This window comes from Ursus americanus, chromosome 3 (assembly GCF_024610735.1).
Source record: "Ursus americanus isolate L20-20 chromosome 3, mUrsAme1.1.p, whole genome shotgun sequence".
NCBI classification, from domain to species: Eukaryota; Metazoa; Chordata; class Mammalia; order Carnivora; family Ursidae; genus Ursus; species Ursus americanus.
This window is the reverse complement of record NC_142129.1, coordinates 55085654-55111719: the sequence shown is the minus strand read 5'-3', so window position 1 is coordinate 55111719 and position 26066 is coordinate 55085654. Positions and strand designations below refer to the sequence as shown.

Sequence of the window (26066 nt, the reverse complement as noted above, 5' to 3'; positions counted from 1 at the left end):
CCACCTCATTGCATGAGATGGGATGTGCAAATAGGTTATTCTTATTCCCAACGGTTTAGAAACAAAGAAGAGTTCATATTCCCCACTCCCATTCCCTCCCCATGCATTCTCTGCTGTAATTTTATTTACCCTTTGAGGCTTCTCGTGCCTTTTTATTTGAACCCAAGTCTATCCCTGTAAATTGTTTTAAAGGATAGAGGTCAAGGTGTTAATTTTTACACCTGACTGGCACTGTTAAGAGATGATGCCCTTAAGTTTCACACCCCTTTATGGAGACCAGGCTGAAAAATTCCAGGTATCTGATTAGTGGTGTTAATTTTGTTCAGCCAATACATTAAAGACTGCTAAATACTGGAATTTTACTTGGGAAAAGTTCTTCAGTTTGCATGTTCTTTTTGGAAATAGAATATTTCCTGATTCAGTTTTGCTTATTTTGATGGTAGAATTAACCTAGGCTGATGGTTGTCATCTTGCCCTAAACCAAATTCCTTTGGTTTCTTTTTTTCTTTTTTCTTTTTTTGGCTTATGATATAATGTCTTCCCTCCCTCATTGCCCTGCCCCCCCCCAACTCTTCTAAGGAGAGAAGTCAATGCTATATTGGAAAAAAATATATTTTTGTTTCCTATCTTTGGGCAGAACAAGAAAGGAACAGAGGGAATAGGTTTTGGATCCATAAAAGTAGATGATTCAGGGAGCTAATAGATGTGAATGGAAATAGAGCAGGTGCACATAGGTACAAATGGGCTCAGGTATGTGAAAGATAATAGAGACAGAGGGAGTGGCTCCGTGATATGTTAGTGTTCAGATATTTTCTGATGACACAAAATAAGATTTTGTCCTTGGACAACTCTTGCTTTAAACCTCAGAAGATAAAACACTGCCTTGGAATTGAGTTTGTTTATTTTTCTTCTTTCTCTTGTCTTTAACAGCTCATAATGTTTTCTAGCTTCCTTGCTTACAAGCATTGTGGTGGACTTTATAGGTCTTTAGACTTGAGAAGTGGAAAGGCATAGGATTATGGGTGTGATCCTATGCTCAACTCAATGGTTGAGCTGTGTTAGCCCACCGAATTCTTTAAGATAGATTTCCGTCATAATTTTATCATTTAAGTGTGACTAAACTGAGTTTAGCCAATTTTGATACATTCTTAAAAATAATGTGCTGCTGAGCTAAGACTCTCTATGCCATATTTCAGCCCCAAGCAGATTTTTATGACAAAGTAATGAACCCCTGGAAACGGGTTTATAATGGAAAATGCAACTTGACCTTAACTAGAGGAGCCCAAGTGCACCTTACAATAGCACATTTTTGAAACATACAAAATCCTTTTCTCCCAAGGGTGGTGTCACAGGAGGAAGGTGTATAATAATAGTTGTATTTACCATAAATACCTAACATATTTTATGATGATTTGATTCTATTAAAAATTTCACCTTATAGATTTTAATAAAGCTGCCTATGGGCAAAGTTATTGCAGTTGGATTTCTTTTCCTTTACCTACTGGTCTCAGTGGAAAGAAGCAAGCAACCCTTATAAAAGGCTTTAGTTTTTAGTACCTGGTTAATAAAAAATAATTTCCTCTCCTTTGGACTTGTTCATGAAGCTGAAAAATGACTCTGCAGGTCAGTGGTGTGTGGCAAAGCTAATTTCTATAAGCTTTTTATCAGGTGGTACTGAGTAAAACAATATGGGAAAACTGAAAAATCCACCCTTCTGTACCAGATTTACAAGGGTGAGAGTTATCCCCAGCGTCACTAAAAGGGAAAAAATGACACTTTTTCTTTCAGATCTCTAGTGCTACAACAAAAAATTCTGAGATATAAAAGGTACAGAAGGAAAAACCAAAGTGTATAGAAAATTTCGGTTAAGTATAGATTTAAAAATCAGATGCAAATGGCACTCATTGTATAAAACACAATAAAGCTCAACTTTTATTTGTTGTTTTGTTGACAAGGGCACCTCATAGTAGTAAATGTGAGTGAGGCAACACATATCATAGCAACCCAGAAAGTGGTTGTCACTCAAATAAATGCACTCCTCCACCAGCCTCCTTTTCTCCAAGCATCACATTTTCTCAGAGGAGCATTTGGAGAACATTCTAACCAAGAAAAATTGAGCTTCTTCCCTTGAGGTTCAGCAGGGTGTTTGCTGTGCGTCTTGCAGAGAGCGACAGCAAGAAACCAGACCCCTTGTTTCTCCAGGATACTCACAGGCCACCTTCCAGGAAAGAAGTTGGGAACAGGCCTGCATAACATGGCCAGGCACTTGTGTAGTGGGCAGCTCTGATCCAGTAGGCTTGGAGTCCTATTCCTTTCTCTGCTTCTTCCGGCTGGGGACTCTCAAGGACGCACAACAGCAATGTTGCTTAGGGGTCACAGATCTACTTTTTACCACCCTTCTTTGAAGGCCCCCAGGGCACCTTTACACTGACCTATTCCCCTCAGAGTCCAAAGGAAGAATCAGAAACTGCAGGGATCTGAAGAGGTGATGGGTGAGTCTTCCTCGATTATTTGTATTTCAGTGGCTGGTGTGAATCCTTGGAGATGACAACATTAGATAGCAGGAAGAATGTGCTATTTCGGAGCCCTGTCTTAGATGAAGGCAAAAGACAAAAACAATTATACGGCTTTTGGCAGAGGTAACCAAAGAACCGATTTCCCCCTTTTTAAACTGAATTTAACGACCACAAGCAAAAAGTAAAGGCATGTGGCGTGGGTTGTGAGATATTTTGGATCATCAGTTTAGAAACACACAAGGTTGCCAATACATGGCTGTTGCCAGTACACTGCTATGGAATTGGTTGGGATAGTGATTGACGAGAAGAAGGACACATCCTACTACTGATCTGGGAGCCAGGTATGGAGGATGGGTGTGGACTCAGACGAGTGTATTATCCTGGGAGCCCTGAGGCTGGCCTGTTCCCTCACATCAGATGACCATGGACATATGAACATTCACTGAGAGAGTGTCCAAGAGGTGTGGATGGGAGCCAAAGAGAGTAGATGAGAGGTTAGTGACCAGTTTCTGGAATGGGAGAGGGCGCTGACCAGTGAGACAGACAAATTCGAGAGCCCTGCTTTGATTTATATGTAGCATTGTGTGACTCTAGTAGAGGAGAATGGAACTGAATGAGGGTTCTGCTGAATGGGTGAGGCAGACGAAGGAGAACTCAGCTGTGTGATGAAAGCAATTAGCCCCAAGGCCCGGAAAAGGAAGAGCAGCCTCCACTGATCTTCAAGAGCTGCAGATTGTGTCATGTAAATCAAGTCTGCATTTTGCAAAAGTAACTTTCCTCTTAGGTTTTCTTTTCCTAATGGAGCAGGGCCTGAGTGTTTAGGTTAAGCTATCAGATGTTAAATAAACACAGCAGTCCAATTTGTGTACATTAGGCTGGGAAACCTTAGTTATGGTATGAAAATGATGGGAAACTCTTAAATCTAAACTTAATCATTTTGTGGCTGTTTTGGAGGAAATAAATCTTCTTATATTTTGCCTAGCTTTCATTACTTTTAGTCCCTTTTGCCTGTGGCATGTCAAATATTTGCTATTTGAACAGTACCCAGATTTGGAATTTTCGTGAAATATTGCACATTTATTTAAGGTGTGACTCAGATATGAATTTGCAGGCTAATGAATTTATAGGCTACCAGACCCAAATAAAATGGTCTGATGGTCTCCTCCAGGGTGCCGTGAAAGAGATTTGTACTCAAAGAAAGGACAGCTCCTCTTTAATCTTTACACATCTATTGGATGTGGTTGCTTCGCAAGATTCTACAGATGCTTACCACATTCAGTAGTGGCGGAGAAGAGGTGGGAGCAGAAGTGCTGGGGGTTGGTGTGGCCCTGTTCTGCAACAGACGCAGCCCTTTTTGACCTTCTCTAAATCTGAGGTCTTTATGCTTTGCTTCACAATACGTAGTGTCTCCCATTTAGCTGTGTTTCAAGTGATGGAGCTGGAATGGGGGTAACAGTGCCAGGAAAAAACGAATGCCTCAGCAGCACTAGATCAGCAATGAACAATGCTCTTTCCTCTTGTCAAAGCCATGCTCGAAAATCTGCCTCATGTGCATCTCTAGACTACACTCATTAAATGCATGAGGCTTCAAAGAACCCCACGCACCAAGCCTTATCCTATCCACCTTGTCATTTTCATTCCACACTTCAGTTTCCTTACACTTCTCTTGGCCAGGATTACTGCTCTTAGTTCACAATCTGTCCTTACCTACTTCTGGGATTTATTTATACAGGTGTTCCTCTGATCCTCTTTCCATTTTCTCCTATCCAGATTTTACCCGTTGTGAGAGACCCAATTAAAATTAAACTTATGTTTAAGAAGTCTCCTTTGATTTTTTCAATCTGTTGTTTCCTCTTTCAACTTCCCTCAGACTTTATTCATACAATCCTCTGTGGCACTTATTTATTGCCTTGTCTCATTCCTCTCCTGACAATCTCTTTTGTAAATTCCTTAAGTATCTTAATGCAAGATTGGATGAGGTAGGGGGCGAGTCTGAGTAGAACACAGGGGCCAGTTTAGGGTGGCTTTTGTTTGCTAAGCTGAGGAGCTTGAATTTTATCCTGTATGTGTTGAAGTATCATCAGAAAGCTTTCGGATATGTGGCAAGTGTGATAAGATTGTCAGTTTGGAGAACTTACTCTTGTGACAATGTGGATAATGAATCTGGAGGTGAGGGACTGGTTAATATTTAAGATTGCTGATGGTTGGAATGAATTTAGTATGTGTATATCAGCACCTAAGACAGCTGAGTGAAGGGTTGCATGCATGCCCTTCTTCATTGGCTGGGCACCTCTTTCAGGAACAAACCCAATAACACACCATATACATTACATGAACCTTCAAAGAGAAAATTTTGGGTGGCATGGCAAGTCTAAAAAAAAATCCACGGGAAATCTGATGTTCTAAACAGAGTGATTATATAAAACACTGGCTTGTGGCTTAAGCAAACACAATCATAGAATTGCATAGCTGTGAGTCAGAGCCAGCTTGGTCCTTAAAGTCCCTTGCTTGATAGCAAATTAGTGGCTAGGGAAATATGTTTACATTTCATTTCTTATTGTACATCTGATTGCATGTTTTGCGAGTTGGATACAAAATTTCTTTATTTACAAATTTGGAGCAGGGAATTATATTGACTGTGCATACAGACTTAAGCTTCCCAGTTAAGTGTATAAATAACAGTGAGGTATATCCTTACATTGTAAGATACTGCTAATTTTCCATTTTATTTCAAATAGAAACATACAGAAGATAAAATAAAGTAAATCAGTCACTCTTATGATTAAATCATCACTACTTAGAGTGGCGTACAAATCTCATGATTTGATCACTAATAATTTATTGGTGTGAGGAAAAACAGACTTAACAATTTTTAAACTTTTTCTTTCCACATGATCCCATAATTTTTCTTTCATATAATGTAAGCACCTTATTACGCTCATTACTTTCCTGTGTTTTTCTTCTAGATTGTGTGTACTTTGAAGGCAGGACCTGCTGTATGTTTGGTTGTAGTCTCTGTAGCCCCAGATCTCAGTAATTACTTCATTTATGTTTGTTGGAATTGAATGGCAAAATGAATTAATGAGTAAACAAATGTAAATAAAGAATAAGTAAATCAACTGTAAGTGAGTTGGCCTCCATCATAAACATTTATTGGGTATCTGCCATGTCCCAATTCTGAGCTGGTGTATAAGTGGTAAGCAAGACAGAAATAGTTCTTACCTTCAAAGTTCTTGCTTTCCAGGGCAAGACATATGTTAATCAAATAAGTATAGAAGACTCAACTTTCCTAATCTATAAGTTTTATTGACCTGTATATTGAGTTCTTTGCTCTATTTCTAGAGTAACCTCTGAGTTCTATTTGATTATCTATTTTAGTAACCCAAAAATCACTTCTTTGCCAAAGGAAAGTGTTCCTTGAACCCTTGAATGTCCCCTGTAGTAGGTATCCCTTGTTTACTGGAGACAAATAACGTTGTACGCTTAAATTTTGCCTCTCTTGATTCCATTCTGAGGTCTCAAGCTGCTGTAACAATCTAAAAGTGGAATGGCAAATATTTAGGCAAACAAAGAATCTAAAAACGGGTGAACAGGCAATAGGAGCAGGAGATTCCAAGTCCATGCTCATCCTTTCATGATTGGCCATTTCAGGGAGTGAAATCTCCAAACAAAAAACAGTCCCATGACTCACATGATCCCCAGCACAACGTGGCTAGGCACTTAGTAAATTACATGTGGTTCAGATTCTCAGAATTCTGTGAAGCGTTCATGAGTTATGAGGGATGCGTTGGTTTCATAGAATAGTAGTAAAGCTGATAAAATGGTCTTTTAGACATCAGTTAGGACTATGCTCTGGAGATGGTTAAGGAAAATGTTGCTGCTACCCTCAGCTGTTAAAGGAAATCTGATTATGTTTCCTTTTGTCTAGATATACAAGAAAATTTGTTTATTGGAGTAGATTGAGATCCTCTAAGATTGGATCCTAAATCATTTTCAGACAGAGTTAATGAAGTCACAATAAGCACAAATGCTTCGGACAAATGCTTTGGAATCTAACAGAGGTAGGTTTGCATTCTGGCCATATTCAACTGTGGTCAATGGTCAGGTTACTCACCATTGTACTTAAATAGTATTTGCATTGTGGAACGATTGGGAGAGTTAAATGAGATGATACATAGAGAGAATTCTTACCATTCCAGGCGGCACAAAGTTTTACTCAATACGTGCTAGTTATTGTTGTTATTATTATTATTATTATTAGTCTGTGAATTTGATGCTAGAAAAGACTGTTGCACCAAATCAGCAAATGTTGAAGAACCAGGCTAGTGATTTGTGCTCATTAGGTAATCAGATACATGAAGGTGGGAATGTGCTGTTGTTGTTTTTAATTACTGTACTTAGAGTCCCTTATTCTTATGTCATAGAAGGCACACAACAAAATAAGAACGAATGAATAAACCACTTCCTAACTTGTGTCTGTCTGTTGGCCTTTATGTATGTAGATAGTCTCTCAGTTACAGAAAAGTCAGACATAATATAATACCTCTACTAGCTTTCTGGTATAAATCTTTTAATTACCCCCTTAGGAAGCTAGTTCACATAAATAAAACACTAGAAAAAGAAAATAGCTCTGCCTGGTATTGTAAGTTCAGAAAAATAACCAATTTCTTAATATGGTAGTAATTCCTAGTATGGCTAGCTGTGCTGGGACTGAGACCAAGGGCTTGACACTAATGGGCCGTTTATGAAACTTACATAGCCTGAAGTCATCTTATCGGAATGTCGTTAGTAGCCATCACCATTGTTACAGGAAAGAATTGGGAGGCTTTTTCTTTCTTGCAATTCTCTCTTTAGATTTCTGTATTTTGTGGTCTCCACATTTGGGATCTTGATTTGGATATTTACATAAGAACAAACAGTCCTAGTAAATATATAATAATTTCTAATGCAGCCTCTAGGGAATGGGAACAAAACAAACAGCTCAGACCTATAGTGAAGCCACACTAAGAACGGAACGGATTGAATTTGTAACGAGAGTGACTGAGTCCTAATAAAATCCGGCAGGTAGCAATTTTTTGGAGATAATCAAATCCACTTTTAGGCCTCCACATTTTCACTCACTTTAGCCCTCCGTAAAGACATGACTTTTGATATGTGTTTGTGTGTTTTTACTTCTTGGTGACCTTGGTAAGGCATCATGCCTGGAATATAGCTGCCTTGGAAAAAAAAATCAAGGGAATATTTTCTAGGTTTTGCTGACTATGCCTTGGAAGCAAACGAATTATGGTACAGGGCTGGAACTTTACCTACTTGTTAATTAGCAGGTTAAACTTTTATGAGTTTCTGGTACCCTGGCGATACATGACTATTAAAATTTGCAGGTGGTTCAAGGGGAGAGAGATGTAAGTTCCTGTGCTAGTAATATATCATAAAAGTGTGTATTTCATGTGCCTGTTGTGAAAGTGGAGACTTTAATACTCTTTCACAATATAAGCTGATTAAGGAATCTTTATGGTTCTCATTAACTATGGGTCTTTTTTCATAGAAAAGTGAAAAGTGTAATGCTTATAGACAGAAGCATAGAAGAAAATAATTAGCCACAGTGGTACCTTTTTGAGACTAACTGAAAGCTTAGTGACACCGTCTGCATTCACCTCTCAACCCTCAGAAACTGCTCTTACTTCAGAAGTTGCTTCTACCACATGAAATGCTGTAAATCTGATGTTTTAATCTTTCCCCTTAGAAGACAGTGTTTGCTTAATTACACTTGTGTTATATTTAAATGTTAGCATATTTCCTTTCTTGTGTCTGCTTTTTTATCAGGAAATATAAAGACATATACTGTGGTTAGGGATATGATTCCACACAATAAACTAAATTGTGGAAAAAGTGATATGATTGTAGTTTTTTGGAAGCTATACTTTTGTATGTTTTCTATGTGTAATGGGGGGAACCCACAAAATATTGTCTAAATTAATAATTTCCCCCAAAATCTTATAAGTAGCTTTTGGTAATTAGGATTATAGCTTATTTTAACATAAAGACATAATGAAGTGAGTTAGTTTTAATTAAGAAAAGGTGGGAAAATGAACTATAGAAAATATTTGTTTTATTTCCATCCTGTTTTATTAATTCAGCATTTTTCTTTACTTATTGTTTGGGGGAATTTCTGTTTCTCTCAGTGTTAAGTCATGATCAAAAAATATTTCTTTTGAAATACTGGATTATGATTTAGTTTTTTCACTCTATTGGTGAATATATACTGTTTCAGTTTGAAGATGCTGCATCCATTTGTTGCAGAGAAAGAAAAACAAAAACTTTCTTCAAATGTATCCCTTTAAAATATGATAGGACAGGGGCGCCTGGGTGGCGCAGTCGTTAACCGTCTGCCTTCGGCTCAGGGCGTGATTCCGGCGTTATGAGAATGAGCCCCACATCAGGCTCCTCCGCTATAAGCCTGCTTCTTCCTCTCTCACCCCCCTGCTTGTGTTCCCTCTCTCACTGGCTGTCTCTATCTCTGTCAAATAAATAAATAAAATCTTTAAAAAAATATGATAGGACATTGGTCAGTGTTAATGATGAAGAAAGAAAATTGTACTGGATGGACAATTCTGTTGGGGCTTTTAATTCTGACATCAGTCATAAGAATCTTTCTCCAAAACTCTGTGTGCCAAGAACCTATAGCACTTTGTTTTGAAAGAGAATGCTTTCTGAGCAGGACAGTTACACACACACACAACACTGTTAAGAAACTATATTTTTATAAGGACTAAAGAATCAATTTTATGGCTTTTTAAAAATAGTTTAGTTTTTAAAATCTCATTTTTAAGTGTGTAACAAAAGAGCGATAGACATACAATAGAGTGGAAAGGACTGTAACTCTTAAATATTTGTTCCCTTCACCTTACCTACTTTTATATTTATTCAAGTCTGTTTTTCTTCAGGAAGGAAAAATTATAGCTTTTTTTGACCTGATGAAATGCAAGAGTAGGAATGCATAGCAAAGCTTCTATCTCAGTTTTTTAAATATTTTTTTTATTTTTTAAATTTATTTATTTTTTAAAGATTTTATTTATTTGAGAGAGAGAGAATGAGAGAGAGAGGGAGCGAGCGTGCATGAGACGAGGGAGGGTCAGAGGGAGAAGCCGGCTCAGCAGGGAGCCCAATGTGGTACTTGATCCTGGGACTCCAGGATCATGACCTGAGCTGAAGACTTAACCAACTTAGCCACCTGAGTTGGTCACTTAACCAACTGAGCCACCCAGGCACCCTCAATTTTTCTTTAATTGAAAAAGTACTCCAAATGTTATTCTTATCAAGAAAATGGTCTTTTTAAAAATGCGGTAAATATAAGCCTTACCAAAAGTGCACTGTTTTAGCGAGGGAAGCAAACTCCCATTTTGTAGGAAAGATGTTAAGAAAAAAAAAAAAGGCAGCTCTAGAGAATTATAATTCAGTCAAGGAAGTATTTGAGAATCAAAGCCTGGTTTTGGAAATCTATTTCTTGCCAAGAGAAAAGGCGCTAAGCTGCTGAGCAAGAAGCAGTTTGCAGCATAGGCTTGTCTGTCAATGTTTGGTAAGTGCTAATAAGCTAATAAGCCAGGAGTTCCAGCTTCGGGTATTTGGTGTATCCACAGAGTGCTGGTGGGTCCCTCACTTTCGGGAAAGATCCACATCATTCCACAGGAGTTTATCGGAATGTACTTTCAGTATTTGGTGCCTGTCTAGGAGGAACATTTATTTAAAAATAAGTAATAGGGATAGGTCTTATGTATACATTCTTTAGTTCCTAGCCGGAAACACTAACAACAACAACAAAAAAGCTCACTGAGAACACTTTAATAACCATTAAAAAAACACAGGTGGAATGTAGTAGTCAGAGGTATACTGGAGCATACCCGTGGAGGCACGGGTTTCAGCAAAGAAAGTCTTCCTCGGACTGTAATGCAGAATGGTAGCGATTGCTTGCAGCTTCCTTGGTGAGCTTTGTGGTATGTGCCTCACAGAGGTTTAGTTTGACTGTTTAGTTTTATAGGAGCTCCATGATGGAGAAATCATTATCCTCCTGAAGTTCAGAGGGGCGAAGTAACTTGCTGGGCACGTTGTCACTAAGAGGCTCATACCCATGTCTGACCTGCTCCAACGCTTGAGCTCCTTACTCTATGGCAGAAAACAAAGCAAACGTGACTCAAAATAAAAAGTGTCTGCCACGTGCAACAGGGACATAGAGCCCCATGTTTTTGTAGTTCAACGGTGAGATAAAACTCACTAATATATATATAACTCACTAATATATATATAATGTAGAGATAACTCTCTAATATGTATATAACCTGTTATATACATATTAGAAGAAATGACTGTTTAAAAAATGAAGACTGTAGTGAAAACGTGGTTTGAAACAATAATATAATGAAATGGATCATTTCTTTATCTATACTTAACAGAGTATTGATTTGAGAAACTTTAGAAACTCACATAATATGAAACAGTTTCAACCACATTATAGCAGTGTCACTTCGAGGTTTTAAAATATGGCCATCTTCAGATTAACTAATTAAAAATGTGATTTGGCTTAAGCAAATTATAAAACATCTGAGTTAATCATATATGTTTGTTACTATATTATTTGAAAGCATTCATGAGTTTTAACTATCAACTAAATAGGGAAGGTGTCGCCATAATTTGAAGAACATGCAAAAGAGTAGTGTATAATTTCCTATAAATATTTCCACTGTGAATTGGTATTAGAGCAGGAGGAATTGCAGATATAGCAAATTTAATTTGAGGAAAAAGTTGTGATGACTACAATATACTACTGGTTCTCTAGGTTCAATTAAAGCACTATAAGAAAAAGAACAGAATTCTGAGAAGTAACGATTGCCACCTGGAGTCCATCTCTGGATTCCTAAGGTTTTACCAAATTAAAATTATGTGTTCTTATTAATATTTAAAGGTCATAACATTAATACCTTTATTGCTACATTAACAGAGAATGATAACCTCTCTCACATATGTTAGAAGCTCCATTGGCTATTACATGTGTCTTTGTTTATAAAACATATGAAACCATGTTAATTCTTATGTTATGAAATTCTTTGCTGGGTGAAATCTTTGAAATAAATGGATACTTAGAGGAATAGATAATAATAAAGGGTACGATGAATAGGCGAGGGAGTCAGTGTTCTGTCTACTTAGACACCCAGGTGAGTAAAATAACATTTCCTATCTTAGTGTATAACTGAGGCTGATGTTTATGCAGCCTAAAACTCAAGATACTTAGTATTTGTGTTATTAAATAATAATGACTAACTCTGTGGAAGATGCTGTGTCTTAGTGTTAAGCTGAGTGTAGTTTACTATTCTTGAATATTGTATAAGCCAGTCATGATAAGATTTAAATGAAACTGCCAATAAACTCACTTCAGACTAAGACCACACATGAGAAACTTCATTTCAAAGGAAATTAGAAGGCCAGAGGGAAGAAATTAGAAGTAAATAAATGATGTTTTAAGACTGAGGTACCAAAACTAGAATGCTGCTAAGATATTAAAATACTTAATGTATTTTGAAATGTGGTTATTTAACATTTACTTTTTGAATGTATTGAAATGAAAACTCGAAAAATATTTGAGCTAAATGGAACTTTCATTACGTCTTTCATTTGTTAAAGAAAAAAAATTACTTTCATTGTACTTTTGTAAAGATGAAGCAAAGATACGAACATTATATTGCATAATGTCACTTTTGTAAGAGTCACAGGATAAATTCTTAAATTTAGAATTGGGGAGAATGTCCATTAAAGGACCAACAACAAAGGAACTTTTGTACTTGTTCTTATGAAACAATGGGAGATAAGTATATCTTCTCCATTATCACTCTTGACTTTTTTTGTCTTGGCCAAAAATGGATTGTGTAAGTTACCTAAAGGATCTTTATGTTTCAAGATTTTATTTATTTGTCAGAGAGAGAGAGAGAGAGGGAGAGAGTGAGCACAAGCAGGGGAAGCGGCAGGCAGAGGGAGAAGCGGGCTCCTTGCTGAGCAAGGAGCCTGATGCAGGACTCGATCCCAGGACCCTGGGATCACGACCTGAGCTGAAGGTAGATGCTTAACCAACTGAGCCACCTAGGGTGTCCCCTAAAGTATCTTTAGATATGTGTAAGAAAGAAATTATAAGTAAAAAAGTGACCTCTGAGACAGCACAAAGTTTTGCATCTTGATTTGCTAAGTTACATGGTCTAGTCTTTGATGAGGAGACAAAGTATGTGGGCAATGTATTAAAAATACCAACACTGACTCATACATAGAAAAAACATTGTTATAGTGAATACAAATATTTCTTAGAAAAAAAATTAAAAAATATATAACTTAAATGAAGGAGAAAGGCTACATCACAAGAAAAAAAATTGTAACTGTGGTGATGAATGTTAACTAGACTGATTGCGGTGATCATTTCACAATATGTAAAAAATATCAAATCATTATGTTGTACACTTGAAACTAATATGGTAAATGTTAATTTTACCTCAATAAAAATTTTTTAAGAGAAATAAATGGATAAACAAAATGTGGTATATACATACAATTGAATCTTATTTGGCCATAAAAAAGAATGAAGTTGGGGCATCTAGGTGGCTCAATCAGTTAAGCATCAGCCTTCAGCTCTGGTCATGATCCCAGAGTCCTGGGATCAAGCCCCTAGTCGGGCTCCCTGCTCAGTCGGGAGTCTGCTTCTCCCTCTCCTCCCCTCTTGTGCTCTCTCTTGATATCTCTGTCTCTCTCTCTCAAATTAAAAAAAAAAAAAAGGAATGAAGTTATAATACATGGTATACAACATGGATGAATCTTGAAAAAAAAACATGCTAAGTGAAATAAACTAGATTTTTAAAAAGACAAATAAAAGGAGGAGGAGGAGAAAGGCTATTTGTTATTTTTGTGGACTACCCTGCTTGAATTTATTATTTACTGGGGAAATTGAGGATGGTTGATGTTGATATTTTTTATCTCAACTTCTTGTTCTCTCCATGTTTATTTGGAGAATAAATTTTTCTGAATCCCTTCAGATTTCATCCCAATTCCATGTGCTCCAAGCCTTTCTCCTTTGCCTCTTCATTCTGTAAACTGTCCACCTCTTTGTTTTCCCCTTACTTTGAAGTTCCCTGTCTTTCTTCTCTTTGTTTTCTCTTTCTCCTAATTTACAGGTGAGAAAACTGATGCTCAGAGGCATTAAGTAGCTTGACAAAGTTTACACAGCTCTTAACTGGTCCAAGCTGGGCAAGAGCTCTGAGGTCCTGTCTCCTGCAATACTTATTTTCCTGACTTTCTAATGGAGTTATTTCTTAGATCAGAAGGGATGCTGATGGACTGTGGGATAGTTCTCAATTGCTTAATGTGTATGTATTTTTCAGTCTAAACTAGAATGTCCATAGGGCTACTATTCAGCCAGTTCACACTGGTCCTGTTGAACCGTTTGCTAAAATATTGAAATATTTCCACGATGGCTAATAATTAAGTACCATTAGAACCTCTCGATTATACCTCCTTCTGCTTCACCAGTTCCAGCGCACCCTTCAGGAACCACTGCTCTCTGTACTGCCCTCCTACCTTGGCCCAGTAGCAATCAAAGTGAGGCATTTAGCTGCTGACAGATAAAATGATTAGTGAGGCGCTTTGGGTTTTTATGTACTCTCTGATATTATTTATCTTTTAGGTTTGTTTCATTCTCATAATGATTAGAAGAAAAATTTAATCTCCTAAAAGAATACCGATTCAAAGTTTTTCTTGTTTTGAATCCCTCCCTTCTCCTTCCTTCCTCCTTCCTTCCTTCCTTCCTTCCTTCCTTCCTTCCTTCCTTCCTTCCATCCATCCATCCATCCTCCCATCCATTCATCCGTCCATCCATGCTGGGAAATGCCTGAAAGAAGTATTTAAGGAACTTATACAATATCAGTATAAGATTTTTTTAGAGGTTATATCTACTCAAAGTTTTGCAAATGTATTCCATTCAGAGATCATTTAAATGTTTTGATTCTGAAGTAACTCAATGTATCTGTACATATTTTGTGGATTCTTAGCATGGAAATACTATCATTGTATCGTTAATGTGTTAGTAGACTTATTTAATTTAGTTTGTTAATATGGGGAATTACATTGATTTTCAAATGTTAAACCATTCAAGCATTTTTGGGATAAACCCTACCTGATAATGATGTATTATTATTCCTTTTATATATTGTTTAATTCGGTTTGTGAAAATTTTATTTAGGATTTTTAAATTTATGTTCATGAGGGATATTAATCTCTATCTTTTCTTGTAATATCCTTTTCAAGTTTTAGTAGGAAGGTAATACTGGCCTCATAAAAGGTGTTGGATAGTATTACCTCCTCTTCAATTTTTTGTAGGAGTTGTATAGACTTGATATTAAGTTCTCTTTAAATTTTTGCTAGATTTCACAAGTAAAACCATCTAAGCTGAAGTTTTCTTTATGGGAATGTTTTAAACTAATTATCTATTTCTTTAATAGATATAGGATTATTTAGATTACTTATTTCTTCCTAAGTGAACTTCGGCTGTCAGTGTTTCAAGGGATATATCCATTTCCTTTGTAAGTCATCCGACTTTTTGAAAAATTTGTTCATAATATTGCCTTATTATTTTTGTAATATCTACAAAATCTCTAGTGATTTCACCTTTATATCTGCTTTTTACCAATTTTAAGCAAGTTGTTCTACTATCTTCTTGTTCATATTGTTTCCAATGAGACATCTGCTTTCATTCTTGGTTACTGTATATTGATTATGATGTATTTCAGTTTAGTTTTCATCATGCTTCTTGTGCTTGGAGATCACTGAGCTTCTTGGATCTGTGTGCTTACAGATTTCATCAATTTGGGTAATTTCTTTCACATATTTTTCTGTCCCCCTCCAACCTCCTTTGGGGATTCTAATTATACATATATTGGACTGCTTAACATTATTCCATAGCTCATTGATGCTTTTATTATTATTTTATTCTTTTTCTCTGTGTATTTCTTTTTGGATGATTTCTATTGTTATGCCTTCAAGTTTACTAATTTTTTCTTTTGCATTGTCTACTTGGCCATTTATTTCATCCAGTATATTTTTCATCTCACACATTATAATTTTCACCTCCAGCAGTTCAGTTTCTGTCTTTTTCATATCTTCCATATTTCTGTTTAACTTTTTTTTAACATATAAGTTATAGTTTTAATGACTGTCTTAATCTCTTGTCTGCTTTTTTAACATGTGTCAGTGCTGTATCAGTCTCAGTTAGCTGGTTTTCTCACCGTGGGTCATATTTCCCTGCATTTCTTGAATGCTTGCTAATTTTTTAGTGGAAACCAGTCATTGTGAATTTTAACATGTTGGGTGCTGGATATTTTTATATTCTTTTAAATCTTGCTTTGTTCTGGGAAACAGTACAGTTACATGTAAACAGTTTTATTCTTTCAGGTATTGCTTTTAAGATTTGTTTGACAAGATCAGATTAGTATTGGGGTGCCTTGGTGGCTCAGTTAGGCGTCTGCCTTTGGCTCAGGTCATGATCCCCATGGGTAGCCCACTTCTCCCTCTCCCTCTGCTGCTCCCCGTGCTTATGCTGTCTCTCTGTCTGCTTCTCTCTGTGTCAAATAAAATAAAGTAAAAAAGGTTAGATTAGTGTTTAGTTTTGGACTAATTATTCTTGGTACTGATACAACAGTGGCCTGGATGATGGGAACAGGAACTATTTCTAGCCTATGTGTTTCGTGGCTCTTTCCCATGCCTCAAAGAGTTTCCTCACAGATATGTTCTGGTCCTGTGACTGGTACTCTGCTGAATATTTAGTGGAAACCCTTTGTCAGTTTTCAGCATTTAGCTCAGTGCAGCCCTCGTCCTTCTGATACTCTGTCCTGAAAACTCTAGCTGCCATTCTTGGAATCTCAGGTCTGTCTCCTCAAGTCTAATAGACCATCAGGCTCCTCCTGGGCTTTCCTTCCCTGTGCCATCACCTAGAAACTTTTCCAAGACAACAAACATGGACAACTGTAGGACTCACTTCATTTGTTTTCCATCTCTTAGGATTAAGTATCCTGTGTTACTTTAAGTTCGGGATCTTAAACACCATTGTTTTAGTTTCAGGTTTTGTCTGTTTCAGGGTTTTTCTTGCTTCAGGCAGAAGGGTAAATTTAGTTCTTGTTACTCCATCTAAGTTGAAAGCAGAAGTTCCTTGACACTTGGTGGAGAGCTGAAGTGAGAAGACTTTGTAACTGGGTATTGAAGTTTCAGCCTCAGAGAGTAAATCTCAGGAGAATAAATCCTAGTATAAAGCTTTATATTTTTTTTTTCCTTTCAGAAAAAAAAAATTGCTCATAAAAAAATTTTGCGGGCAATCTAACAGATTATGTAGGTGGTTTACAAAGTGATATCCATGGATGAGTACTTAGGTTTAAGGATGATTTCACCAGACCTTGGAAAAATATAGGAAGATTTTCATAAAACCAAATTTATTCCATTTAAAAGACTTAATTTTTGACCTCATCCCTCCTACATTTTTAGTGATAAAATTCCATGCTTTATTGATTTTTTTGTGATAGCAGATGGATGGTAAGTTTTGTTTTTTTTTAAGTAATTATCTGGTGAATGTACATACAAGTGGTCCATCCTATGTTGATTCCCCATAAAATTTTTGTTTTACTGCTCTAGGTACGCTAACAGTTTGGAAACAACTGTTTGGCATGCTGAAATACTTTAGCTCTACCTATTTACTTTCTTTTTTATTTTATTTTATTTTTTTTTTACAAATCTTGGTTACCATAAAACTTTATTCAAGAAAACAAGTATTGTTCCTCTTCTTGAGTGTTTTTTTATTTGAGGATGGTGTTTTCTGCCCTCTACAACTCATAGAATCTTTGAGGACAGTGTGACATATTTGCATGGCCAGCTCCGGCCATCTTTATATTTCCTTCTTTTCTCTACCCCATAGCAGCTATGCAACTCAGTGTTTTCCTCACCATTTACAAACATTATTTGGAAACTGATGTTCGATTTTGATTGTTTCCCAATATTGTTTTTCTTTATGAGCAGAAAACAGGAACTGACTTGGTCCCTTCCTTCTTTGTCATGAACATATGGCCAGTGTATTAGGGTTCTCCAGAAAAACAGAACCATTAGGAGATCTATCTATCTATCTATCTATCTATCTATCTATCTATCTATCAGATCTCTCTCCCTCTCTCTCTCTCTATATATATATGTGTGTGTGTGTGTATACATATACATATATATACACACACATGAAACCTTAGACTCACTTATCCTATATATGCAGTCTGTTATTTTGAGATGTCATACTACACACTGCATTATAAAAATAAAAAGTAAAATTATATTTCAAATAAAACTACTGAGTACTTATTATATATGTATAATATTGTGTATGTACAGAGAGAGAGATTGATTATAGGAATTGGTGCGCTGAATTATGGAGGGTAGAAAGCCCCATGAACTGCTGTCTGAAAGCTGGAGGACCAGGAAAGCCTGTGGTGTAATTCAGTCTGAGGAACTGAGAATGGGGAAGCCAATGGTGAAAGTTCTCATCTGAATCTTAAGGCCTGAGAATCAGGATGTCTGTGGGCAGGAGAAAACGGATGCCCCGGCAGAAGCTAAAACCAGCAAATTCATCTTTCCTCTGCCTTTTGTTCTGTTCAGTTTCTCAAGATGGGATAATGCCCTTCAGTGTCAGTGAGGGAGCATCCTTTATTGAGTCTGCGGATTCAAATACGAATCTATACCAGAAATACCCTCATAGACACACCTAGAAATAATATTTTACCAGCAGTCTGGACATCCCTCAGCCCAGTCAAGTCAACACATATAAAACTAGTCATTAGCCAGTGAGAAAAATGCCTTTTCAATGATGATATTAGTAATGATAATATTTTAATCAGAGTAATAATAATAAACACAAGTGTTAATTATCGATGTGCTAAGGAATATGTTATATCTTTCAAAATTTACAGCTCTGTGAGGTGGTTATCACTATTCTTTAAGAAATTAAGTCTTAAAGAAGTAAGTAATTGCTCACGATGTCACAGCTAAGGTAAGGTTATACGCAAGACGCAGGTCTGTGTCAGGAGAAGACCATGCTCCCCGACTCGAAGTGAGAAGAGACCTTTTAGTGTTTTCAAAATTGTGGCAATATGTTCCTCTCCAGACACACTTCAGAATCTCCAAAGATGGGCAAGTGACTCCATTCTGTGTACCATTTATTGCTCCCGTTATTATACAGAGGAGAACGCTGCTCATGATAAATGACGCTCTGTTGTTGAAATAAGCCTTTTAAACCTTCGAAGAGGGTTGGAAACCTGCTTTTTTTAAAAAAATAAATCTCTTCTTCTGCTAAGTTCTCCTAAAAATATTTCCATTTTTATAAAAACGTTCTGGATTCTTTATGAAAATAGCTGTAAGGATATGTCACTGGGTAGGTTCATTAAAAATTACAAGCATACGCCATTACTGTGCAAAGTTCCTGCAGCCTGTTTCCTGCACTTGGGAAAGGGTGCAGCATTCCAGGGATGGCTGCCCATGAATCTTGGAGGCCTGCACCTGCAGATTCCAGCCCCAGGCACAAGCACCGTGAGAACAGCCCCCATTTTGTGAAAACGAAAAGATCTGCTGTTCTACAGAAATGTTTGGGACAGAGAAGTGGACCTCAATGAGATAAACAAAACCTATAAGCCACTGAGATTAGATAAATTGCCAGAGTAGTTTGGGAGGCCAGGCAGGAACAAACATTCTCCTCCTAAATGTAGTTTTCCCGCACTTGGGACAAGCACACTATCTGATTACCCAGGATGATTTATTTATCTTTCTAGACTGTTGACATGAAGTCTGAATTTCAGGCCCAGGAATAGGTGTACTTCCTGTAGTTATTTTGTTTGCAGAAATCACTGACTTCTGTTGTGTTACTTTTTGTGATTGCTGGAGCTAACCATATCAGTTTAGTATGCTTATGTCATCTATAATAGTAAAATCTTAGTAAATCACTTTGGGTTTGAAGTATGGGCCCTGGCATAGTAATCTACAATAAAGAGAGTTCCTGCTCTCTTTATAGTCTTAGCTATAGCCTTATATCAGGGATACCAAAGTTTCTTCTTGATACAGATTTTTCATACTAAAAGCTTATAAAATTTATGCCTCAAAGTAAGCTCTTCTGAAAGCATCCATTCATTTGTCTATGCATTGACTCCACAGATTTTATAAAATACCTAATCTCTGCCAGACATTCCAAGGGATTCTGGGGACTTCAGTGGTGAAAAATGGAAGATAAAATTTCTCCTCTTACGGAGCTTATGTTTTAGTTGGGAGCAGGAAGTGGAGGTGAATAAAATATATCAGGTAGTAATACTTCTTTGGAGAAATTAGAACAAAGTAAGTAATCAGGAGTGCCTGGAAGCCTGCTTTTGATCAGGCAAGGATGGGCCTTCCAAGGAGGTGGCATTTAAGTGGATACCTGAAGGAGAAACAGGCTGCCTTACAAAGATCTGATGGAAAAGCATTCAAGGCAGAGATGACCTGTAACGCAAAGATATTGCTATAATCTGGACATGGTTAGACACCCATCATGTCACCTTACCTTCCTAACCTGATTTGCATTCATTTTTACTATTCAAAACTTCTTCACTCTGTCCCATTCCATTTTATCCTTCATGCTTGTGTATTCTGAATGAAAACTATCTCGTTCGCAGACTATAGAAATAATACTGTTTTAGTAAATTGATCCTGTAGTGTTTTCAGGAAATTAGTCCACACATAAAATAATTTTTACAAAACGAATTAGCTTAAAAATGGTTACTTAAGAAGTAGGTACCTTTCAAAACAATTTCCCCTGAATTTTATATCTCAAAACTTGCCTTAAAATTAGCAGATATAACATCTCTTAAAAACAAAGAAAGAAAAGCGCCGTTCTTTTTAGGTCTGGAGGGATACAGGGAACTTTTTTCCCCAAATGAGGTAACTTTGAAGCTGGGAGACAGATTCACATGTTCATAACGTGAAACTTCCAGGGCATAATTTCCTAAATTATTTCTTTCACTGCCCTCTTGGTAGCTCAGTGTCATGGATGAGTGAGTTTACCTCACAAGTAAGCAGTTAGCTCCCCAAGAACAGACTCTTAACCTTAGCTCGCCACGTGATTAGGCTTGGGGTGAATGCACAAGATTAATGAGGGCCCTGAGTGAAAACAGTCTCTTGTAAGGACAGCACTAAATCTTGAAAGTCTGGTTGTTATTGTTTGTGGAGGCTAAGCCCTGGACCAGCCCCAGAAGGGATCCCGGTGATGGTTGCTCCCAGTCTGGGTATATCTTTAATGCCTTGACCCTGGTTTTTCTGTGACTGGCAAAATGTCATTCTCTGTTGTAATCTCTTTTTAGGAGCCACTGAATATTCTTATGTTTTCTCACTGTGTCTAAATGTAGATCTTTTCATTCTACTTTGATTCTGATTACTTTCCCAGCTGATAGAGGACATATTCTCACATCTAGAAGTACATGCTTTAGTTCTAGTATGTTCTCTCTCCAAGTACACTAAAGACTTTTTCTTTTCCTAGGGTTCATCTTCTAGCAGGCAATAAAATGGTGAGAAACAGTCTATAAACTCTTCTCATTCTCCTCAGTTTCCCCCATCTAATCACTTTTTGCAATCCTATGCAATTATATTTAAAAAAAATATGGGGCAGTGATCACTGGGGAGAAAAGAGAAGCCATCGGCAACTAATAGATTTAATATTGACAGGTGAGATGACCTGGTTGGAGAATGCATAGGCAAATTGTGAGCAGATTATAAACAAATGCTTATACACATGTGGAAAATCTGAATCAACTCTCCCCTTGCCCAGTTTCCGTCAATTGACTACTAACGGTGGTCTCCAAAGAGCACTCTTATAGGCAAGAATGAGGCATTGATTTTATAAAACAGAATCTTCAAAGGAGGGGGAAACCAAGCCTGTGGGGAAAGAAAGCAGAAGTCTGGCAATAGGTCATGGGAAAGGAAGGAATCACCGTGGGGTTTGGACTTGGAGAGAGAAAGAAGTAGCAGCAGGCTACAGCCCAACCTGTCATTAGCGTAAAAAAAAAAAAAAAAGGAAAAAAAGAAAAAAAAAAGCTGCCACTAACCTCAAAATGGATTGGGTTGTAGGTTATTTTTTCCTCTCTTTAGACTCATTTCCTATCTGAATTTCATGTTAATAATTCCACCGCTTCTTCCCAGCCCTGAGTGTGAGGAGGGAGGGGCTAAGTCTTAAAACTTCCAATCTAATAGTCCTTATGTGTGCCTCTGAAGACTAATGTGGAAAGGTTTCTACTGAGCTAATAGCTACAAAGACATCAGTTTTCTATCAAAAGTCGTTTTATAGCAGACTGCTATTGGGTAATTGAGATACACTTTACTAAAATTATAACAGGTTTAAACTAGTGGGTTTTATTAATACTTGTTTGTTTTTTACAACCAATTACCTGGAGTACTACAGTTTATTCAGAACAGGTATCTTTTGCTTTTACTTTAAAAACGGCATTGATTATTTTTATGAATGTTTCAACCTTAGCTTTGTATGTCTTTATTGAGTGAAAATTTCAACAAGTAACTTCTGATTTTTTTTCCTCTTTTCGGGTGTATATATATCTATGTATCCTATCTAGTTTAAGGCTTAACTCTTAGAAAATCAGTAATCCTAATTTATTACTGCTCTTACAATACTGAGAGTCTCATTTCTAGGTGCTGGGTGTCCCTTTATTTATTTTTTATTTTATTTTATTTTAAATTGTATTTATTTAAACTTAATTAATTAATATGTAGTTTATTATTAGTTTCAGAGGTAGAGTTTAGTGATTTATCAGTTGCATGTAACACCCAGTGCTCATTACATCATGTGCCCTCCTTAATGCCCGTCCCCCATACTCATCCCCCAAAGCCCCTCCCCTCCAGCAACCGTCAGTTTGTTTCCTATAGTCGAGTTTCTTATGATTTGTCTCCCTCTCTGATTTTGTCTTATTTTTTTTCCCTCCCTTCCCCTATGATCCTCTGTTTTGTTTCTTAAATTCCACATATGAGTGAAGTTATATGATAATTGTCTTTCTCTGGTTGACTCACTTCACTTAGCAGAGTACCCTCTAGTTCCATCTATGTCATTGCAAATGGTAAGATGTCACTTTAGAAGAAATCTTTATTCATAAGATATTACAAGCTTAAAGAGGTAGCTTAAAAGAACAGATTTAATTAGCCACCACATTCATTTTCCCTTTACGTGTAGCAGATCACCCCAAGATACAGTGACTTAAAATACAATCAGTTTTTGCTCATGGTTCCACATTTTCGATAGTTCTTGGCGGGATGGCTTGTCTGCTCTCATGGCATTCAGCTGGGGCTGAGGATGGCAAGACCAGGAGGGCCTCTCATTCTCCATAAGCTTTTTTCCATGTGACCTCCCATCATTCATAGTCCCAAGCTTTTTACACAGAGGCTGGATCTCAAGGGAGCGAAAGCCGAAGGTACTAGGCGTCTTAAAGGCTAGAAGTGTTTAATGGCTTCACTCAGAACTGATACAGTACAACTCACACCACATTATATGAGCCAAAGCAAGTCACAAGACCAACTCAGATTCAAGGGAAGGGGGAATGGACTCCATCTCCTGTTGGGAGAAATTGTGTACATTTACAAGGAGGAAAGGAATTTGCCAACACATCTGAAGACTATCTATATCCTTGAATAGAACGAGAAAACTCCTTAATTGGGGCACCTGGGTGACTCAGTTTGTAGAGCATACCACTCTTAACCTTGGGATCATGAGTTTGAGCCCCATGTTGGGCGTGGAGCCTACTTTAAAAAGTAATTAATTAATTAATTAATTAATTAGAAAAAAGAAAACTTACTTATGCAAGTCTTTTCGGTACATATTACTTATAAATATAATGCTATAGTTTTATATTCACTCTTAAAGTTGAAATGTGAGTTTGTCATTCTTTGATTCGGAATGATGATATTCCACTTTATTGATCTTTAATGTAACAATACAAAGTTGTACTTCTCACCCAAGTCAGAGAGTTTCCAAATGTTCACTGCTAGTCATTTGACAATCTACTGAGTTCTTTTTTAAAACATCCCCTTTCATCATGGTGTAGTGAAAAGAAGTTGGAAGTAGATGGATTTGGGCTCAAATACCAATCCTACCTCATTGATTGTGTACATTTCGGCTGTTATTTTAAATTCTTTGGGTCTTATTTTCCTCATTTGTTTAATGAGAATAATTATATCTACCTCATCAGGTTGGTATGAAGATCAAGTAAAGTAATTATATATAAATTACATAACAGTCACTGAGACATAGTAGATTTTCCCTTTCCCTACTTTCCATCAATATAGTAATTAAATTCCTGTATAAAGATTGTTTTTGAATATTTTGAGGAAATAGGGCCTTCCTTCACTTTGAATTTGTTTATTTTAGTCACATTTTATAATAACAAAAGTAGTAATCTTCCTTTAAATATTTGGAGGACAGAATAAACAGAAAAATATAAAGTTTGATATAAATTTTAGAAGTTTTAGCTTTATGTGCTTACTGATTAGTGTTTATATGAAAATTTTGTTTTTCAAAATTGTTTTTCTTAACCTGTATAATAACATACCTCAGAAGGAGAAGGCATTTAGCACTATTTCTATTCTGCCTTGTAGAGATTGCATGATTATATGACTTCTACAACAAGGTTATCCAAAAAAAAAAATCCAAGGGGTATTCTCCTCCATTAGCCTTTAGTAGATAAATGAAGCAATCAGTAGCAGTGATAATGATATATTTTATGATCATTTTATTGTGTATTCAAATTACGTGGTACTCATGTTATGTGACAAAGATATCTATGGGTTACCTAGGAAAGATTTGTGAAAATAATTTTATTACTCATCTTTTTTTTTTGGACATAAAATACCCTTTAGTAAGTTAAACCTTTGCTTTTAGTAAAATTACTCAGACGTGAATTTGTACACAACTTGTAGAACTGTGTTCAAATAGATTTAAAAAAATTTTAATGCAAAATTATTAACAAAATTGTTTCCAAAAATTTTGTTCAAGCAAATGTAGAAAAGTTGTAAAATGACAGTCTGCATCTGAAATGTATGACAACTCTGTTGTGAAAACTACTGAATAAGAGCTAAGATTATTCAGCAGGTATTTGACCATGAAACAGAAAAATACAAAGCTGAAGGTGGCATGACATATTTCCCCATTCATAGTTGAGCAGGAAGGTGCCACGTGTTGGGGAGAGAGCTGCTTTCTGATTTTCCCTTGATAAAGCTTGTCAGCTAAAATGAATTTTGTGATTTCAAAATATCAGAGCGGATGACCTCTGTGGCATATTTTAACATTTAACTAAGTCTTATTCATGGTCCAAAGGAGGATCTTGCTTTTCCAGTCAATACTAAATTATTCGTGCTTTTGCAGAAAGCAGAAAGTGCTATGGGGGTTGTGATTCTGGAGAGTTAACATTTAAATACTCATTATACATTACATCCATAGAAACTATTGAGAGACAGTTTTTCCCTGGCAAGCTTCGTCACGGTTTGGGCTCTTTCTAGAATAAACTGTAAGTCTCTTCAATATTATCCTTGTGATCCTATGTATATAGATGGAATCATCATATGTCTTATAACAGGTCTATTTTGTACTTAAGTAATTATATCCCTTTGTAATGAATTCAAGTCAACTTGCCGTCTACCAAGCCAGCAGATATTTTTCAACTTTGATAAGAGAAATACCTTTTCATTTTGGACACTAATTGCTAGCTCTCAGTGGGGAATAGACCCCATATATATTAGCACAGTGATATGTGGATACACAAGTGCAGACCTGAAGACTCATTATTTGCATTTGATTTCTGGTATTAACACATGTATAATACTTCCTATGAATAAGTCAGGTGTAATTATGAGCCACATGTGACTGAATCAGGTAGAGTAATTTCAGAGACTGGATTGGTATACATCAAGAGCTTTAGAAGAGAAACGTCAGTACTTTATATTTATTATTTTTTGTACATGGGAACCTGTGAAGGCAGCTGCTGTGCAAAAGTCATTTGTCACTCTCCAAGTGAGTTTCCATATCAGTGGCAGCATTTACACAAATGCTAATACTGTTTTTAAACCTTAGTGAGAAGCATAGAATCTGAATATTTTATTAACATACAATGACAATCGTACTTAATATCAAACGGCAACTTTTTAATTCAGGGATAGCTGTGTAATTAATGATTGAATTGTTGCAAATTATTTACAAACATTAGGGGTGTTGGGTTACCATATTTAGGCCATAATTTATTTGACATGTGAACACCCTGAAAGGAAATGTGAATTTTTCATTCATCATCTTCAAAGAATATAAAATGACTACCTTAGGCTTATAATAACCAAAAAGTTTAGTCACACTCATATACACAATCTCGGGATTGCTTTTATTTACCACTCTCATCCTTATTTCAAGGCTAGTTGTATACTTTATGAATCCAC

The 26066-nt window shown here is 36.6% G+C and overlaps 1 protein-coding gene and 1 long non-coding RNA gene across 11 annotated transcripts in view; one reads left to right on the top strand and one right to left on the bottom strand.

Annotated features, from left to right (window-relative positions):
• Positions 1-26066, top strand: part of HDAC9 (histone deacetylase 9) — a 726671-nt gene that overhangs the window by 111250 nt on the left and 589355 nt on the right. The gene's annotated exons all lie outside the window — the stretch shown is intronic.
• Positions 22785-26066, bottom strand: part of LOC148110397 (uncharacterized) — a 31837-nt gene continuing 28555 nt past the window's right edge. Inside the window, exon 3 of the long non-coding RNA XR_015723949.1 lies at positions 22785-23199. This is a non-coding gene — a long non-coding RNA (uncharacterized LOC148110397). The remainder of the gene's footprint in view (positions 23200-26066) is intronic.